The sequence below is a fragment of the Aphelocoma coerulescens genome, unplaced genomic scaffold (genome assembly GCF_041296385.1).
Source record: "Aphelocoma coerulescens isolate FSJ_1873_10779 unplaced genomic scaffold, UR_Acoe_1.0 HiC_scaffold_63, whole genome shotgun sequence".
Taxonomy (NCBI): domain Eukaryota; kingdom Metazoa; phylum Chordata; class Aves; order Passeriformes; family Corvidae; genus Aphelocoma; species Aphelocoma coerulescens.
In genome coordinates, this window is record NW_027183981.1 from 2,405,059 (window position 1) to 2,418,249 (window position 13,191).

General features: G+C 50.5%; 1 long non-coding RNA gene across 1 annotated transcript; it reads left to right on the plus strand.

The window, feature by feature from the left end:
• The first annotated feature begins 2,165 nt into the window (after window positions 1–2,165).
• LOC138102165 (uncharacterized) lies at window positions 2,166–12,953 on the plus strand. The gene is made up of 3 exons (XR_011147336.1): window positions 2,166–2,570; window positions 5,536–5,647; window positions 9,574–12,953. It is a non-coding gene; the product is annotated as an uncharacterized lncRNA (long non-coding RNA).
• Window positions 12,954–13,191: the final 238 nt, after the last annotated feature.

Genomic DNA, 13,191 nt, shown 5'->3' on the forward strand with positions numbered 1-13,191 from the left:
CCGTGCGGTTTGCAAATGGGACACTCCTAGGATGTCCCCGTAGAGCCCCTGGGGTTGTTTGTGCCCTCAGTGTTCTTCAGGAGCACAGAGAGCGCTGGGATGTCCTCATGGAACCCCAGTGAGTGCCTGTGACACAGCGGTGCCGTAGCTGACTAAAGTCACCTCGGATGTACCCACTGAATGGCTGTGAGTGCCTCTGAGCACACGGGTCTTCATCATCCCCAGAGAGCTCTGGGATGTCCCCATGGGAGCCCTGTGAGTGCAGGTGAGCTCAGGGATCTTTGGAAACCTCGAACCACCTAGGATGTGAGGATGGAAGCCTTGGGAGTGCCTTTGACCTCCCTGCCCTTTAGCAGTCTGGAGACCCCTGGGAGCTGTAGCAGGATGCTTTGGGCTGGCTGCTTTGCCTTGGAATGTGGTCAAGGCACTTGGACAATGGCTGCTTTGCCTTGGAATGTGGTCAAGGCACTTGGACAATGTCCTATTTACAAAGCTCTCAGGGTGGATTGAGATGAAGCACCATGTGTTGTTTTGGTGTTGGATTCTGCTGAAACTCCTTCAGGCAAGTAAGCCAGAATGAAGGTGCTGATAGTGAGGCAAAACATTTGCAGAGAAGCTGCTAAAGTGCCCTGAAGGCCTCTGCCAGCCAGTCAATCCCTTTCAACTGTAAAAGTGCAGTCCTCTTTGCTAGGGTAGGTTCTTCTAAAATCTTCCTCCTTGGAGTATGTGGAGGTTCCTTCCTGGCAGTGACGCCCACCAAGGCTACTCCTGGAGGTGAAGAGAAAGAGAGCTGCCACGAGTGTTGGTGTGGGGAGTTAATCGAGCTCTACTTCATAACTGTTTCTGTTTGCTTGCTGAAATATGACTGCTTCCCTACTGCTTTAATAGAGTGCACTCTATTGTGCTCTACTGTACACTGCCAGGAGCAGGTTTGGATTTTCTCCTGTGTAGTCAATAATTGTGATCGAGTTCTTTGTGTCAAATAATTTCTCCTACTGAATAATTTGTTTTCTATAAATTGATCTGGTTTGCCATGTTCAAGTCCTGCTGGACAGAGTTACTGAAACCAGTGACAGTGTGAGGCTGGGCTTGGATGCAGCTGCCCCAGGCTCCTGTCTGTGAGAAGGACCTGAGAAAGCCAGGGGTCCCTCTGTGCCCCTCGTGACTCAGTGGCCGTGCTGCTCTAGGAGCCTTTGTCTGAAGCTGCCACTGCAGCAGCGACAGAGATCCCCAAGGAGCTTGTGTCACTGCTGGTGACATCAGAGCTCTTGAGCAGCCTGGAGAGCCCTGGGATATCCCCACGGAGCCCCTGGGATTGCTGGTAACCTCAGTGTTCCTCTGAGCAGAGACCACTGGGATGTCACAATGGCACCTCTGTGACTGACTGTGACAAGAGACCTCTTTTTCAGCCTGCAGATCCCTGGAATGTCCCCGTGGAGCCCCTGTGAGATCCTGTGACATCAGGGCTCCTCAGCAGCCTAGAGACACCACTGATGTCACAACTGACATCCTGTCGCAGCCTGTGAGCTCAGTCTGGTTTGGTAGATGGGAGACCCCTGGGATGTCCCCGTGGAGCCTCTGGGATTGCCCATGACCTCGGTGTTCTTTAGGAGCATGGAGACCACTGGGAGGTCTTTCTGGAACCCTTTGTTTCAGTGCGTGCCTGAGCCAAATGGGCTCTGTGGCACGTAGAGACCCCTCTTGTAGGAACCAGAGTACCAAGAATATTTCTCTGCCTGTTTTTAAGGGTTCTTACCCCCCTGAACAACACTTTTTTAGCTTCAAACCTTGGAAAACATTACCAACAGTCAGACAACAACTAGAAAATACAGTGGTGGGAATTAGGTGATAGAGTAGTATGTAAGATTGTCACAGGGTTAAAAATGTAGAGGTTTTGGTCTTCTCTTTGTAGTAAATACATAAGAGTAAAAAATATCAAAATGGAGGATTGTTGTTGTTCTCAAAACCTTCTTCTCCTTCTTCTACTACTCCATCTTCTGCAGTAAAAGTAGTTTGGAATGATTGGATAGAGAATTCTGCAGTTCCTGCCCGTGTTACTGAATAATTGGTAGGAAAGTGAAAATAATGTACGTTTTTAGTAACCATTGGTTAAAATAGCTTTAAAAGGCTGTGTAAATCTTGATAGGGAGACGCCACTCCTGCTTTTCTGTGCTCTATGCTGTACCTGGGTCACGCTAGTGGCTCTGTTCCTCTGATAAGACTTAATAAACAACTATCTGGAAGCATTGAAACTCAAAGAAAAGTCTCGGTTTATCTTTGAAACTCCTTGCAAGGACTTTTAGAAAATTCTCTCCCATCAGGAGGGATTTGATTTACAGCACAGTTTAGTGTCAGTTGGTGCCCTGTGTTCGGCCTCATCTGAGCAAAGCCACCCAGAATGTTTTGGACAGCAGCGTGCAACCAGAAACAGAAGAAAAGAAAACCTTGGAGTCGGCCTTGAAACTCCAGGATCTCTGAACCTCAGTGCACAGGGGGGAGGAGGAGCCATGGACTGCTGGATGGAACCTGGACTGGGATTTCACGAGCTGATAACATCTACCAAAACCACGGTAAGCTGTCCAAAACTAGAACAAGAAACAAATTATGGGTGCAGTTCCGTCCCAAGCAGAGGCTAATATAATACATAGTTTTGAAAACCTAGTTCATAACCATCCCTTACCAGCATCTAAAAAAGAAGGACGTTGTTTGCTATCCTGGGTAAAAAGAGAATTTCCTGATGCAGTAATTGGAGATTTGTATTTACCATCTTTTTGGGAGAATATTAGTTCTATTCTATACCATCACGCCAGTCTAAGAGATGAAACGGTTCAGAAATTAATACCACCAGCTAGAGTAATTAATGAAACGCTTATAGAGCTGGCACCTCCTGCTTCTGATGAGGAGGAGATGTTCAAAACTCCCGCGGAGACTGCGCTGACACCCGTGAGAGCAGCGGGAGAGTCTAAAACCCCGCTCGAACCCTCCCCACCATCAGAGACGTGCGGAGAACGCGCTGTCGGTGCGAAGGTCCCCGGGGCTCCGGGCACAAGCGGCTCTGAGTCCCTGCAGGCACCGCGGGCCGCGGAGGGGGGAGCGCGGCCATTCCGGAGGCGGAACGGGAATTTCTGCCGGACCCGAAATTAAAACTTTTGATCGGTCCGACGGAGGAGCACCATACGGCAACTTTAGAGTTCCCTTCAGGCGCGCAGGCCTGGGGGCAGAGGGGGGTCCCGGCCGCCTCCCTGAGGACGGACTCAACCTCGGAGGGCGCGGTTTCCATCTCGCCCGAACCACCCGTTACAGCGCAAGTCAGGGGCCGGTCCGTACCTCCCGAACCCGGGCTCCTCCCATCAGATGAAGCCCGCCCGCGGCCAGGGCCGGTCCCGGAGCTCCCGTCTGTCCCTCCCGCTCCCCCCCGGCCCGGCTCCGCGGCCGCTCCCGCGTTTGAACGGCCCGCGGCGGCGGCGCCTACTGCTGACGTCACCACTGCCGCCGCTGCCGGCCCAGCTGGACTTCCGCGTTTGCGGAACCTCGCTTCCGCGCCTGCGCGGTGCGGCAGAACCGCCCCGCCCCCAGGCAGCGCGGTTACCCCGGCAACGCCCCGCCCCCGGCGCAGGCCAAGCCCCGCCCCCGGCTCAGGCCAAGCCCCGCCCCCGGCTCAGGCCAAGCCCCGCCCCCGGGTCCCGGCCAAGCCCCGCCCCGGGTCCCGGCCAAGCCCCGCCCCCGGTCCCGGCCAAGCCCCGCCCCCGGCTCAGGCCAAGCCCCGCCCCCGGTCCCGACCAAGCCCCGCCCCCGGTCCCGGCCAAGCCCCGCCCCCGGTCCCGGCCAAGCCCCGCCCTCGGTCCCGGCCAAGCCCCGCCCCCGGTCCCGGCCAAGCCCCGCCCCCGGCTCAGGCCAAGCCCCGCCCCCGGTCCCGGCCAAGCCCCGCCCCCGGTCCCGGCCAAGCCCCGCCCCCGGTCCCACCCAAACCCCGGCCCCTCCTCCGGCCCCGGCCCCGGCGTTGCTCGGACCAGCCCCGGCCACCCCCGGTCTCGGCCGCTCGCCCCGCGCCGCTGGCAGGCACGGACGCCTCGGCTGCTGCGCCGGCACGGCCGGTGGGCACAGCACCTCCAGCCAGCGCTGCGATTCCATCGGCTACTGCAGCTCCATCGGACAAGCCTTCAGCAGCTACAGCTCCCACCAGCTCTGTGTCAGCACAGCCCCGTCTGCACCGCAGCCACGGCCGAGGGCACAGCCGAGGCATTTCAGCAACTACCGGGTCACCATCGCATGTACCCTCCGCCATCCCTCTGACAACACCACTCAGAGAATTACCACGCCAATCACACGATGTTAAATCACATCTCCCACACGGTTTCAGCAAGACAAAATCGATTTTATCTCCAGAAGAGAAAGAGGACTTCTTCAAATATATACTGACACCTCTTCCATCACAACAGGACCAAGCACGTGTTATCCCTATTGAAAGTGCGGTCTCGGGGCGAGGCATTCCACTTCATGCACATTCTTCTCGAACTTCTCAGGGACGTTCAGCTGACTTTATGGGACTTTTTCATCCTCAAGTACCTGTTCAGGACCTCAGTGGGGAGGATATGGTGACCATCACAGCTTCAGAAGGCATTCCTGTATCTTCTCAAGCTTCATCTTATTTTTTTACAATGAGCAGTACAACTCCAACTTCTCGTATGCCTTCTTCAAAGCTTCGAATTCCACAACAGGCATCTGATCCCTCATTTTTCCACCGTCGCTTTCAGCTTACAGATGACTTTGTTCGTCATCTTTAATTCCGACTCAGAGAATGTGCAGGACATTCTCTACCTCAAGAGGTTGGTGCACTGGGTCCCCAGCCCTCACCCATCCCGCATGGTGGCTGTACCCTGTCCAGATCCACTGTACCCTCTCCTCCAGTGTCCAGATCAAAGACACCTGCGATGGCAGGTTCAGCCACTCCTCGTTTATTACCTTACAGTGCACAACCACGAATACCCTCCCCTATTCCTCATCCAGGAGGGGGAGAAGAAGATGGAATGCATGGATTCTTCGGTGAAGAAGAACCTGCATCCCTGCAGTCCAATCAAGCTGCAAGCTCACGAAATGCTGGTATGGACATACTTTCACCTGACAAATATGTTTCAAGAGATACATCTGCTACAACAGACTGGTCAAGTATTAGGAAAAAAGGACTCAAAGGCAGAGAAATATTCTCGGCACTCTGGGTTCCTACACGTCTGTTATCCCCATAGAGCCCCTGTCAATGCCCATGACCTCAGAAGTCTTTGGAGGATTAAGAGCCCTGTGATGACACAGGATGTCAGCACGGAGGGCCTGTGATCGGGTGTGATCTCATGGCTTGTGGTGGTGCATTCCCCTTCCCTCCCATTTTTCAGCCTCCCCATGATCTGAGAAATGCTGGTTAGGCCTCGGCCTTGACAAACTGCAGCTTGGCTGAGCTACTCTTGAGCTTATCAAAGACAACGTGTGCTCCCAGCAACTGGTGCTGTCTAATGTGTTCCTGCTTTTTTTTTATTTTAACAGCCTTGGAAACTTTGTTTGTGCCTGAATGGTAAACACTGCGTGCAGGTGTGCATGTCCTCTCTGGAATGTGGGAGAGGGGCTGCTCTCCTGGATCTTTAAGTGCTTTACAACTGTAAGTAAGTTATGCTTGTAAGTAAAGTTACTATAGAGGTATGGTGAATCCTGTATGGGTCCTGTTCTGAGGTGTCGGGTTTGAGTTCAGTTCTAGGTTAAGTGTTGTTTAAAATGAAGTATGGTTGAGTCTAAAAGCTTTTCAGTGTTATTCCACTGCTAAATGGTTAAGTTTAACTTATAAGTTTAAATGTTGCTACCTTTTAGTTAAGTGAAGTGCTGTTGAGCCTTTAGGCCATGTTCTTTTTATCCTTACTCTTTATATCATCTTGACAAAGACATGCACACACTCACACACATGCACAGATGATTTTCATGGTATTTCATTTTGGATTGACTGACTCTGGATTTTGTTTGTTGCTTTTCCTCGCTGTGCCTTAACCGTTGTGTCAGTAGTAGAGTGAAGCTTGTCAAGGAACCTTGTCCTGCTGTGGCTTTGATATGAAATCTTTCTTTCCTGATACCTTTCCCATGATTCTTTAAGTGATGTTAAAGTTCCTGTGCCATCCCATCTCTTTAGCAGAATGGAGAGGCCGGGATGTCCCCACGGAGGCCCTGTGGCAGCACGAGTCCTCATGGTTCTTTTGCAGCCTTTGAGACCCCTGGGATGTCCCCATGAAGACCCTGTGAGTGCCTGTGACATCCCAGCTGTTTGGCAACATGGAACCTCCTGGAATGTCTCCAGGGGCCAAGTGTGAGTGTCTCTGACATCAGTGCTCTCCAGCAGCAGCAGAGAGCCCCCTGGAATGTCACTGTAGATGGCCTGTGAGTTCCTGTGACATCGTGGCTCCTTAGCAGTGTGGAGATTGCTGGGATGTTACCCTGGAGGCCCTGGGATTGCCCTTCCCCTGCCTGTTCCTTAGGAACATAGAGAGCCCTGGGATGTTCCCATGGAACCCCGGGGAGTGCAGTTGCCAAAAGGGCTCCTTAGCACCTAGAGACACCTCTGGTTTTGCCACGGAGTCACTGTGAGTGGCCCTGCCCTCAGATGTCTTTGGAAGATGAAAGAGCCCCAGGATGACATGGGATGTCAGCATGGAGGGCCTGTGAGCAGAGAAAGCGGCAGATCGCAAGTGGGGCCAGGATGAAACCTTGTTGTGACTAAAGGCCACCCCAGGGGTGCCAAAGGAGCCCCCTGGAGCTGTGCTGGGCCGCAGCAGCGGTGAGCAGCAAAGTCCCTGTGAGTGGGGCCCCTGTGAGCCGGGAACTCTCCCCTTGGCTGCTCTCGGGGGATCCCTGAAGGACGACGGCTCCTGGGCTGCCGACACCCCCACTCCTGGAGGCCTCAGCCTTTTCCCTTTGGTGAGAAGATGCCAAGGCATCTGCAGGGAGTATTTCAGTGCCTTGGAGGGGAATTTTTCACAGGTACCTTGTGCAGGCTTTTTGTGTGCTTGTGTGTGTGCAGGTGTGCATGTGCTCTCTGGAAGGCGGGAGAGGAGCTGCTCCCCTGGACACTGAAGTGCTTTAGGTTTGTCCCTAGGTCAGGCCTGTAAGTTGCTCTTGTGCTGTGGTAAAGCCTGTGTGGGTCCTTTGCTGAGGTGCTGGGTTTCAGGTCAGTTCTAAGTTAAATGTTGTATAGTTGAAGTACAATTTAAATGCTATTAGGTGTTGCTCCTCTGCTAAATTGTGGAGTTTAATTTAGGGTATCAATTAAGTTAAATGTTGCTGAGTTTAAGTGCGTTTAAGTCCTCTTGAGCCTTTTGGCCATCTTCTTTTAATCCTTACCCTTTCTATCCTTTTGAGAGACACACCCACACACACACATACACAGAGACATGCCCTCCTCCGACAGATAATTTTCAGTAAACTTCAGTTTGGATTGATTGACTCAGGATTTTTGGTTTTTGCTCTGGGCCAGGTGAGGACATGGTGGGACGGCAAACAGGATTGGGGCAGCAGCACGGCCACAGCAGGAGAGGCTGCGCTGCCTGACTGAGACTGGAAATGGATTCCAGGAATCAGCCATGAACTGCCATGGGAATGGCCTGGGAACATGAGTGGGAACCACCTGGGATCCTGCCTAGGAACTACATGGGAACCTGTCCAGGGAGCCACCCAGGATCCACCCAGCAACCTCTCCAAGGAACTGCCCAGGATCCATGTGGGAACCCACCCAGAATCCTGCTCATGTAACCTCTCTGGAAACCCACCCCAGGAACCTTTCAAAACCCATCAAGGAACCTCCTGAAAATTCCCAAGGATCTGCCCGAGAACCACCTTGGAACCCACCCAGGCACCCGCCCAGAAACTGCCTGGGACCTGCCTCAGGAACTCCCCCAGCAAATGCCTGGGAACGGCCCAGAAACCCAAGAAACTTGAAGAAACTCCATGATTAGCACACATTAAAGCTAAACATCATGAGATTTTTCAGGTTCAGCACAGACTTTCTGTTCAGCACCATCAGACTCACAGGCAAGACTCCTTGGGCTACTGGGACCAGCACCACTGGGACTGCAGAGCCTAGGGGGAAGCCCCCAGAGCAAGGGCATTGCTGCAGAGGGGCCTGGGGTGCACTGAAAGTCCTGAGTGAAGCACTGCTGGAGGTGATGTTCACAGTGTGGAAGGAAGAGGCTGTGGTTTAAGAAGGTGTTTGCCATCAGGGTCCCAGACCAGAGCGAGTGAAAAACAGGGAAAAGGGAATCTCCATTGCTGGGAGCTGCCAAATTTGGAAAGGGCAAACATAGTGGGAGAAGTTTCAGTCTCTTTGTCCTCTTTTCTGCATGAACTCTTCTGATGGTGGGAGGCCAAGAAGAGCTTTGATGCCAGAACTGCTGATTTCTGTTAGGCTTGAGCAAATCTCACCCATGCAATATTGTTGGGGGCACACAAGGACTGTCCAGCATGGACTGTTAATGCCACACCCCTCAATATGATTGTCCCTGGTAGTTCTAAAATATCCGGGCCTGCAGATTGACCCTTGGGCTGGTGTATCTAAACTGGAACTATCTGTAAAATCAGGAGATTGGTTACAATGGATTGATAAGGCACCACTTAAACAGTCCATTTCTGTCCATTACAGAAAATGGACATCTTGAAACCTTATACCATCCCCACACTGACCTACTTGGCAGACCAAACAGATGCCAAAGCAGGGTTCCTTGAGTCCCTTGGTGTAGTGGTTTGGTCCAAAATACTCATTACTGTTTACCTTCTGTGAGCTAAGAATTAGGAGAAATGCAAAGCAGACACAATACTTGAAAGAATATAAAGAAATTTATTAACAGACCTAAAAGAGGGAAAAAGGGAAAAAATAAAATCATACCACACCTTCAGAACTCTTCCCCTCCCCCCACCTTCCTCCCTTCTCCCACTGACAATGTAAAGAGAAAACCCTTGAGATGTTCAGTCTGTTTACCACTTCCATAATAACCTTGTTCAGTTCATTTAGGAAGAGGAGTCTCTCTTGCTCATGCTATGGAGAAACTATCACAACGAGACAGCCACCCGGGTTGGTTCTCTGCTTGCATCATGTGAGAGTCCCTTCCCATGACTTGCAGCTTTTCCCACAGCTGTTTCAAGGGTCCAATCTTGAGCTACTGGGGTACAATTTTAAGGTTGAGCCGTTCAGAAACAAAAGTTCTCTTCACCCATCTCTGGGAGCATTTCATCTCTAAGAACAGAGGTCCTCCTCCTTCCCTGGGAGCAAAGGATCCTCCTCATCTTCATCTCTAGGACTATCTCTGGGAGCATCTCTAGGAACTGAGGTCTTCTCCTTTTCCATTTGGAGCAAAGGTCCTCATCGCTTCCATCTCTCCCCGTTCAAACTTCTCATTAAATTACAGCTGCTTCAGCATCTGCTTATCTCAGCGCAGGTGCTTTTGCTCACAAGTACAAGTTGCCTTCATAAAATTACAACGGGTACCCTGATACTTCATAGCTTTACAACAGAATTGCAGCTTTAAGCACCTCCTCTTTCTCTTCCCTCAGGTTTTCAGCTCTTCACAGCACTAAAAAAAGGGCTTGGCTTACAAGTATCATCGGCTGTCAAGGAATGGTGGCATCTACCACCAAGCACATGTGACACCATCCTGTATTCAAGCACAAAGGAGGTTTGAGTACCACCAGGCTGACAGGACTGATTCCAACTGTACAAGATCAAAGACTGAATAGACTTGCTCAATCCGCAGATGAAACAATCAAAACATTTCTGAAGAAAGAACAAATACGACAAGCCTATGAAAAACATGGATACGAGCCGCAGGAGACAAAGACAAGACGCCATCAATATGGCAACCCAACCCAGCGACAGGAGCACCCAAATTTGGTGATGAGGAAATAACATCAGAATGGGAGGTAACCACTCCAAAGACCAGCTCTCTGAAACCTTGCAACTGGAGAAAAGTAGAATTTGCAAAATGGACCAAACTGGTATTCCAGGGCCTGGCTGTTACCAGCTTTGAATGGGAAAGGACCATCAACTTCTGGATCAAGAGGCACATACCCCACAGGGAGCTTGGAACAGCACTGCAGGTGAGAGCCAACATTTACCCCACCAGAAAGTTTCTGGCAAAGGGTAGGTAAGAAAGGCACATCAAATCCTGCAGCCACTGCCAGGCTGAGAATGAAACACGCTCTCAGGTCATCGGGAACTGCCCAATCATGCAGGATGCAAGAATTAAAAGGCACAATTACATCCGTGAAATGTTACCAAAGGGAGCTGAACAGGAGGAGTGGGTAATGTTTCAGGAACATCATCTAAGAGATGACAGCAATGAGTTATAGAAACAGGAGCTAATATTTGTAAAGGCAAAGCAAGTATTCATGGTGGTGTTGACGCTGTGTGATTTCTGCCCAGTGCTCTGAATTTCCAGGTGAAGAAATTCAATGAAGCGTGGGTAAATGGCGGGAGTAACTATGACTCTCTTAACGGCGGGAGTAACTATGAGGCAGGAGTAACTATGACTCTCTTAAGAAGTCATAGTTGCTAACTGGGCATAGCTGCAGAGGTCGCACCGCATCGTGGTCCCGCTGGATACCTGAAAGGGCAACTAAGTCGACCTCTGCCCCAGTGTGAGTGAAGGGGTAATATCTCCCTCCCTATTGCTGGAATCGCCACCCAGTGGTAGTTTCACGAATGGCAGAAATAAAAGTTTGTTGGCGCAGCTATTTGCTGTTGCCCAAAGCCTTGTCCACGGGCATTAGTTGGACACAGTCTGCAGGCTGGTCGAGGGTTCCATCTGCAGACTTTGACAACCCTCATTCGACTTTGACCAAATGCCAACTTGGTTCTGACAATGGTACAATCTATGGCTTTGCGGTACCTGTCAACGGCCACCAAAACTGACCCTTTAGATCTATGGGTCAGAGATGCCAGAATTCCATCACCTCCTGTGGTGTTAGAGGAGGAAAGATTCGATCTTGTATCTTTGGAGTTTATAAACTCCAAATTTGTTTTTAAAGCTGGTATCCATCGGGGTAACACTGCAGAGTCTCTGGCTGTACTTCCTGAGCCCTATGAGTGCGTGCCCTCTGGACCGGTTCAGGAAGAAGAAATTGGGTGTGAAGCAAGAGAATCTGAGGAGCCATTGACACCTGAGGTTCCTCCCGGGACCAGTGGGGGCGGAACAGTTACAGGAACTCCTGTTATGTCCGTCCCGGACAAAAAATCCATCATGTCCATGCTGTATGACCCCATTTACTAGGATGCTGGGGTTAATAGACCATCTGAAGAAGTCCCATGGACTTAATAAGATCTGGTTTAAAGACTCAAAATGTGGTAAGCAAAATCTCAAATACCACAATATTGCCTGTCATGTCCCTCGGTGCAAAGGTGAAGGTCTTGTGCCTCCCACGGGTCGTTGGATCTGTCAGGTTTGTTCCCATGGTTTTGCTACCAAGATAGGACTGGGCCAGCACAAGAGAATTCAACACCCTCTTGTGCAAAACGTGGAACGGATAGTAGCCTCTGACCCTAAAGAGTCATCTTTACGGAGGGCCCATAAGAAGGTATGGACTGAAGAGGAAGACGCTCTCCTGAGTCAGTTGGTGGTAAAGTTTGCCGGTAGCAGGAACATCAATCAGCTCATAGTGGAGCATATACCATCAAAGACGCCCAAGCAGATTAGTGATAAGACACCTCCTGGGAAAAGGTCCCTCAAAGAAAGTTCGATCTAGAAAAGGTGGGGAAATAGGGAGAGAGGAACCTCCCCAATCTGCTGAAGGGCAAAGTGAGGGACGCCTGATGCTCCATTATCATGATGCCATCAAGCTGAAGCTATCGGCCGGCGAATTCACCATGTGCCAGGAGGCCTTTGAGAAAATATTACAAGGGCGAGATCTGCAGGTGGTGGTGAATGAGGTGTATGGGAAGTTTTGGGATAGCCTGGACAGGCTTAACCACAAAGTGTCCAAGCAGCAAAGGCCTCGGGGCCAAAAAGCATCCAAAACAAAAACTAAGTGGATGCAGAAAAGAGCTGTTAAGAGGGGGAAATATCTGAGATACCAGAAGCTGTTTCAGGTTTGTAGAGGGAGGCTGGCACGGGTTATTCTGGATAACATGGAAGCCCTGCAACGCCAAATACCATCTGGTGTTGTCCACAACGCATTTAAGGAAAGGTGGGAAAAATCAGGTTTTTTTAATTGTCTTGAAACCTTCTTTGTGTATAGGGAAGCAGATAACACCATGTTTCAGGACCTGATTTCGGAGAAAGAGATTGGTAAAAATGTGAATGAGATGCGGGAAACCTCCGCTCCTGGGCCAGATGGGATTGCTCTGGGTCATCTTATTAAAAAAGACCCTAAGTTCTCCCAGTTGACAGAGATCTTCAACCTCTGGCTTGCCACTGGAACTTTGCCAGATGCGCTGTGGGACTGCTGGACAGTACTGATACCCAAGTCGTCCAATGAGGAGAGACTTGGTGATATCCATAACTGGAGACCTATCACCATTGCTTCAGTGGTGTTTAGGTTATTCTGCAGGATCACAAATGCGGGGTTTTATCAGTGCATCTGGTTGTTCCGAGAACCTTAAATTGTTGCAGCTTTTGGTTAAAAAGGCAAAACAGGAGCATCGAAGCTTAGGGGCTGTATTTGTGGACATTGCCAAGGCTTTTGACACTGTTTGCCACCAGCATATTATTGCTGGTTTGGTCAAGAGAGGGGTTTGTAGATACAAAAATGCTGCTAGCAAGGATTTTCTTGCTATTTTCTAAGTCCGTGAGAGACTTTTCTCTCACGCAGAAGAGGTAACAGGGAATGTAAACAACCAAGCCACCTGCAACCTTGAAAAGTCTTGTTTATGGTACAGTAGAAAAATATTTTGACAATGGATGTTTTAGGATTTTAGCCAATCACCCCAAGGGGTGGCTGGTCCTTTGTCCAATTAGACTATGAAGAAAAAAGTCTCTAAAAGAGTTTGTAAAATAATTAAATGAATCAATCTTGCTGCACAATTCCTGCCTTCTGGATCTTCTCTCCTCCTCCTCCCTATGGTTGCGGGACACAGTGATATACCCTAGGGCCATGGCCTGCGGTAATAGGGGTTGATTCTCATATGGTCCATCTAATTGGTAAGATGTAAAGGAATATTAAGATGTACATCGTCAC